Source organism: Rattus rattus, chromosome 8 (assembly GCF_011064425.1).
Source record: "Rattus rattus isolate New Zealand chromosome 8, Rrattus_CSIRO_v1, whole genome shotgun sequence".
Classification (NCBI taxonomy): Eukaryota; Metazoa; Chordata; class Mammalia; order Rodentia; family Muridae; genus Rattus; species Rattus rattus.
In genome coordinates, this window is record NC_046161.1 from 112001473 (window position 1) to 112008370 (window position 6898).

Genomic DNA, 6898 nt, shown 5'->3' on the forward strand with positions numbered 1-6898 from the left:
CACCAGTGCCAATGGGGGAAGTACGGGTTGTCAGATTAGAGATGACAGGGGCTCTGGGGCCACCTGAGAACACAGACTTCAAAGAGTAAATGGGTGGGGAGCAGGAGTGGGCTTCGGGTCTCTCCACCCTGAGTGGGTTCTGCCAAGCAGCAGGAAGGACATGATGCTGGGTGGTGTCGCAGCCTGAACCTGTGGCACAGCTTGAAGGGTTTGGGGGATACCAGCACTGTTCATGGTCTCTGCATCCCTAGCCTGGGGCATCACTGAGCACAGGGCCTCCTGGCCAAGACGGTGGATAATTGGTGGATAATCTATTTCTCAGTTTGGCTGCTGGTCCATGAGGTGTGTGTACCTAGTAAAGTCATCAAACGCTGTGTTACTGAGGTGTGTCCATTTTGTGTCACTGTGTCCTCTGTCCATAAAATAGTTTATTCAAAGGTAAAATAGCAACTGTAGCCTAAAGTCCCTGGAAGGCACAGGGAGTGTGCCCTGTGTGCTGAACATCCGACACTTCTGTTTGAATAACTAGTCCAGCTGAGTATGGCTCAGTGGGGGTACTTTTCAGGAGGGAGGGCTGGGTGGAACTTTCCTGAGTGGGGAAGGGTAGGTGAGCAGGATTCCCAGGGGGAAGAGAGGGTCACCCCCAGATGGTTATGCTACACTGTGACCCTCAGCTTTTGATGCATGGACACCATTTTAAAAAATGCTTGATTCCTGTAGACTTTCTATATAGGTCAAATGGCTCTGACCTGTGTGTCCCAAAAGAGAGGCATGCTGAGAAAATTAGCATTTGTCATTGGAGGACATCACTGGCTTCCTGGAGTCAAGAGGTGGAGTGTGGAGCCAAGGGTGAGCCCCGGGGGAGGGGCAGGACCTCATAGTTCCCCCCATGGTGTTTTCCCTCCACCAGAACCCTGTGCTTTTTCCAGAGGTTGGAACTAGCAGTTGGGCAGAGAGACAGAGAGAAGAAAACAATTTTTCTCATCCCAGCTCTCTCTTAGTTTCAAACATAAAGGAGATGCTCTGGGGCCTGGGGATTCGACTCAGCAGCTAAAGAGCTTGCTGCAAGAGTGTTAGGACTGGAGTTCGAACCCAAGGCTCACACGAAGCTTCAGTGGTGTGGCAGCCTGTCTGTAGTCCTGGAGCTGAGCAGGCAGAGACAGGGTGTCCTTGGGGTCGAGCTGGGTGGCAGAGTCAGGAGCTCTGGAGTTCAGCAAGACACCATTCCTCATCGAGGAATGTGGAAGCTATCAAGGAAGACATTCTGTACCATCCTCAGCCCCCACCCCAGCAGAAACACGTATGTGCACATACATGGACTGTCACCGGTGCAAACACATATGCAAACATACATGTGTGCACATGCCAAAGGGGAGCGAGGAACTCCAGAAATAACACGTTGACTGAATTCATGAAAAGAGGGGCTGGGAAAGGAGCTTAGAGTTGCTAGGGCAGCTAAGAATTCATGGACAGTAGCAGCTGGCCGACACCCTCTGCATCCAGGAGGCAGGTGCAGGAGACTTGCCGAGTGATTTGCACGGACTCCCAGAACTCCATATTGGGCAGGTTCGTCAGGCCCATTCTCCAGTTGGCACCACTTCTGGGCAGCTGCTATTTTGCATTCCTGGGGAGGGGACATTTCTGGAAGAGCCCCTTCAGAAAGAGAAGAGACCATCCCTTCAACAAGGGTGAGAAAAGGCCACCAGGGAAGGGACTGTGTCCCCCTCGCTGCTTCATTTCTCATGACTCTGAGGAAAAGGGACTCCTCAGATCTCCCTGGCAGCATTGCCAACGCACGAGCTGTTGTCATGGGTCCCTACGTGGGCAGGTGTAAGTGAAACACTGAAAGTAATAATCCATCTGTCCCTGTGGCTTCCTAAGAGGCGGCACCTGTAGGAGGTACACTGGGCCCAGCCCTCTCCAACACCTCACAGTGGGACGCAATGCCTGCCAGGTGCTCCCTCCCAGCATCCCTGTGGCCAGCCCTACTTAGGGGGTCGGAGCTCTCCATGGATCAGGCTTTCTGCCTTTCATGTCGCTGCGAGCCCTCAAGCTTTGTAGTTAAGGTGATGAGTGCTTCCGCGGGACTCGGGTGGGCCTCAGGGTCTGCAGGCTTGCCAGGTGAAGATCATTCTGCTGGCCCAGGAAGGGTGCTTCCTGGACAAGGCTGTAGATGCTTGTGAAGATAACGGATGAACGAATAAATAAAGAACAGCCACACCCACTGCGTTTCTACCCTGCGCCTCATCGGCCCTGGCTTTCATCTAGGAACACGTTTACCTGTCTGCCCCGGGAAATCGCAGTCTAGAATTTACAACCAGCTGTGTTTTGGATAAGCTGAGCCGAGTCTCTGATGACACGCCCTACTCCTGCTACGGAGCAGCAGCTGTTGGGGGGGGGGGCTTTCCGTTCACCCTCCCCCAATCCGCATCCCGGAACTCACCAGTAGCATTTGATGTGAACATGAAAGGGGCCAGCACACCTGGGCAGCTGCCCCATTCTTCAATCGATCCGAATGAAAAGCAATCCTATGTAGCTAATTCCGGAGGCAATGATTTCTGCTTCCCGACTGACCCCTCTCAGGCTGGCTCCGCCCAGCCTCCCCAAAGAGGTGGTGGGGTCTAAGTGGTTATCGCTCTCTTCAACTCCGCATTCAGCCACCTGCCATTGCCTTCCCAGCATTCCCAATGTTGAATCACGCTGGAAAAGGGGCCGGAGGGTGCTGGGCACACAGGCTGTGGGTGGGCCCCATCCTACTAGCAGGAGAACTACCCCAGATTCATAGCATTAAGATCCACTAAGTTGAATAGATGTTGATGTAAGCTAAGAGATCACCCTACGGCTTCCCAGGCATCACCCTAAGGCTTCCCACGCGTAAGAGAAGTCACAGGAATAAATTACCAAGTGAAAGTGTACGTGTTCACCATCAGCCACACATTAGACTTTGGTTTCTCCTGTCCCTTCAAGAAGTGCCCTCTTTTTCAAGGACTCTGACCCCTCTGCACATGGTTGATGACCTAGAGGGACGTCAATAAACCCAACCCAAGTTCCCTGAGTTCCCATCAAGCCTTGAACACACCCGTGTATCTAAGGACGCAGAGGACAATAAAATACGTGACCTCCTACTCTCAGAATATGCAGTCCGATGGGCAAGGAGACAAGGTCGTAAGACATTCCTACTGAGCGTCTTCCTCTGACCATCACTGGATAGTGGGAAGCCTAGCTCACTGGAGTTCTGTGAAGGAAGGAAAGGCAGGTTAGACTAGGGACTCCAGACTAATGAGTACTCTTCATGCCTGCTACAAAGCGTCATCTTTCAAATAGGATGGGCAGAATCTCAGAACTGTGAAGGATACAGTGCATATCTAACAGTTAATGTGAAAAGCAGAACAGACTGTACTGGCAACAGTCAGCCATCTCGAATCGCAGATGCTGGGATGCTCCGCTCATTACTTGTGAATATCGCTCTAATTAACAGTTTAGATACCAGAGTGGTCCTTCCACAGTCACATGCAAGAGAAGGGCTGAGACAGCCTAAGGAGAGGCAGCAGAGTCCTCAAATCTGCCAGGCCCTGACTCCCTTAATTAGCATCAAGGACTCTGTCTGTATCCTTTCAGGAAGAAGTCAAACATGGGCTGGAGATATGGCTCAGAGGTACTAGTTGCTCTTGGGGAGGACTGGAGCCAGGATCCAAGCACCCACTTGGTGACTCACAACCATCTGTAACCGGTCCAGGGGATCTGGCGCCCTCTTCTGGCCCCAAGGGCCACCACACATGCATGTGGTGTGATAAATTTACATGTATGCAAAGTAAACTCAGACATAAATAAAAATAATCCCCCAACGCTCCCCCCTCCACGCCCCGCCGATCACTCTTCCAGCACCATGCCCTCCCACCTGCTGCCATGTTCCCTGCCCTGGTGATAATGGATTAACCCTTTGAGACTGTAAGCAAGCTCCTGGTGCCCATGCAAGGCTGCGCATACGCCTATGGCCAGTGTGAGGCCTAAGGTGGAGACTTCACGGACACAGACAGCGTGGGAAACCCTCGTTGAAGGAAAAAGACTGTACGGATCACAAAGTACCTTGTTCAGCCAAAAACTCCTCCTTTGCCCCAATATGGCCGTAGGCAGGTTCCTCCTGTCACCGAAGCGAGCCCTCCAGCCCAGCCCTGTGGCTTGGAGCAGCTCAGAGATTAGAAGCCTCATCTTCCTTCATATGGGCCTCTGTATGTCAAAAAAACCCAATTATGATATTCTCTGTCATTCTATGGAGATACTGTCTTCCGATTCGACTCAACATGGTGCCTTTTTCTCCTTGAAGATCAAAGCTGAGACCCTTTGAAGTGACTAATGGTTTTAGAGAGATGGCTTTAAAAAAACCTTACATCCTAAATATGAATCCCGAGAGCAACTTTCTGCATCTCTGTCCCACCTGTCACCGCAGTGCTGAGGAGAGCAGGGAACCTCTTTCCGATGACATTGTGCGATAAGGTGTTTTGAGCAGCTGGTTTATGGTTCTTGCTCCTTGAAAGCGGTTTTGAATAATGCAGTTAATCCTAAAATGTTATTAAAACATCGGATTAGCCTCTGTGATAGTCCAAGGTGACCTGGCCGGTTGTTGCAGAGAATCCTGAATGCAAAAAGAGTTAAGTTTTACCACCAGCCATGTGGAGGAGTCTGGGTCACTCTCCCTCTTGTCTCTGGGAAGTGCTGCTGATATATTTATTGACCTAAGCCTCACCCAATTATTTCAAAATGCAATAATTTACAGACACATGAACACGAGTTCATACACTGTCAGAGAGAAGGCATGGGGAAGAGCAAAGGGAAAAGCTCTAGAGTCCAGAACGAGGTCAACCCACACTGAATCTCCAAAGGCCCTGTGCGTCTGCTGACGTCACAGGTGAAGTCTCAGAGCTGGTGAGCAGAGAGCAGCACAGCAGTTCAGGGAAGCCACAGGCAAAACAGAAAAACATCAGGCAAAGGGGTGAGAGAAGGCTGGACAATGGTCTAGCTTTGGGAATCCCAACTCCCGCAAAGTCAGGCCCAACTGGGGCATGTGGTATATGCAGAGTTGTAATACACAGAAGACAAAATGCTGTGCATGTGCATGCGTGTGTGTGTGTGTGTGTGTGTGTGTGTGTGTGTGTGTGTGTTACATACCCCTGTGCATCTGCTTGATCAAATTCCTAGCAGTAATATGTGGAAGGAATAGTTTATCTGGGTTCACAGTTTGTGGGTACAGTCCACTGTGACGGGGAAATCATGGAGCTGAGAATCTGAGGCAGCTCAGTTGGGAAGCAGGGGTGAGAATGCTCGTTCTCTCCTTTCCCCCTTTTAAAATTTAGCCTGGGCCCCCAGCCCATGATATACTGCCACCACACTCTAAGTGGGGTCTTCCTTCCCCAGTTAAACGTCTCTGGAAATGGTCTCCCAGGTGTGCTCAAACATGTGTCTTCTGGTGGGCTCTAAATTCAATCACGTCGATAGTAAGTATGAGCCAGAGCCATTGTCCGTGCACACGCGTGTGTGTGTATACACACACACACACACACATGCACACACACACACCCCAACGCGCGCTCACACACACACACACATGCACACACACACACACACACACACACACACACACACCAACGCGCACGCGCGCTCTGTTTGTGTATGTTTAAAGTGTAAATGCATGAAGATGCATGGTGAGGGTTTCAACCTCAGATTAAAGGTAGGGACAACCTACAGAGGGGCAAGAGACACCAGGGAGAGCCTCATGGAAACATCATCCCTATCGATAACGTTCTCTGTTGGGTGTTAGACACATGGAATTTTCTCCTGCTAGGACCTTTCTGAGACTCACTGACGAGTTGAGGATAGATGAGGTAAGACCCCGAAGGAAACCATTAATGTCGTCTGGGGGAGACGAAGGTAAATTGGACTAAAATAAAGGTGGTGTAGTTATCAGGAAGTTGACATAATTTAGATATTTTAGATGAATCCAACAAGGCCTGCACATAAAGGGAAAGAGAAAGAAGCAACCAAGCGCTTGGTAGCAGGAACTTGGGGTAGCAGGCAGCAGTGGTACTGAGAGGAAGTGCCACAGTTGGGATTAGAGGGAATGGTGGGGAGGGGTTAAAGGGAGATGGTGGGGCAAGGTTAGAGGGAATGGTGGGGCGGGGTTAGAGGGAATGGTGGGATAGGGTCAGAGGGCGGGGTTAAAGGGGGCTGGTGGGGCGGGGTAAGGGGGATAGTGGGGCGGGGTTAGAGGCAATGGTGGGGCGGGGTTAGAGGGCAGGGTTAAAGGGGGATAGTGGGGCGGGGTTAAAGGGGGATGGTGGGGCGGGGTTAGAGAGGGATGGCTAGGGTAGGGTGGGGAACTAGTAACCAGTCGGTCCCTTCGGACTCAGGAAGGCTGAGACTACTGATGGACAAGCAATTGAAGATGCTGAGTCGAGGTTTGCCCATTGTGTACTAACACAGAGAGCTCTCTCAGACACACTAGTCACTAGAAAAGAATCACCACCTAGGAGCACACAGGGCATGAAGGGAGGTCAGGCTGTGAACACAGGTCACTTTCTTGGGTGAGTTGGTAAACAGAAGGGGGCTAGGCTCTGAGGATGCTCACTGGCTGTTTCTGCAGAGAGGGAGGCCACATGGCTGTCTTCTGACTATTTTGCACTAAGAACACATCTAGGTGTTACTCGTATAGTATAAACACAAAATGAGGTATTCAAGTGGAGAACAGATTTCCCACAAAGACAGCCCATTAAGATCCATGCCAGGCTCACAATTCTGTGACTTTATCCCTGCCGTGGAGCCTTCCCGGCCAGACCGTTACAAAGCAAGCGCTGTTTGCATTTAACATTCTGTCCCCTGGCCTTGCCAGAGCAAATTATTACTT

The 6898-nt window shown here is 51.0% G+C and overlaps 1 long non-coding RNA gene across 1 annotated transcript; it reads right to left on the reverse strand.

Annotated features, from left to right (window-relative positions):
* Nucleotides 1-1437: 1437 nt before the first annotated feature.
* Nucleotides 1438-2892, reverse strand: LOC116906969. Its single transcript, XR_004388790.1, has 2 exons — nucleotides 2444-2892; nucleotides 1438-2176 (listed from the first exon to the last, which is right to left on the reverse strand). It is a non-coding gene; the product is annotated as an uncharacterized LOC116906969 (long non-coding RNA).
* Between the last annotated feature and the right edge of the window lie 4006 nt (nucleotides 2893-6898).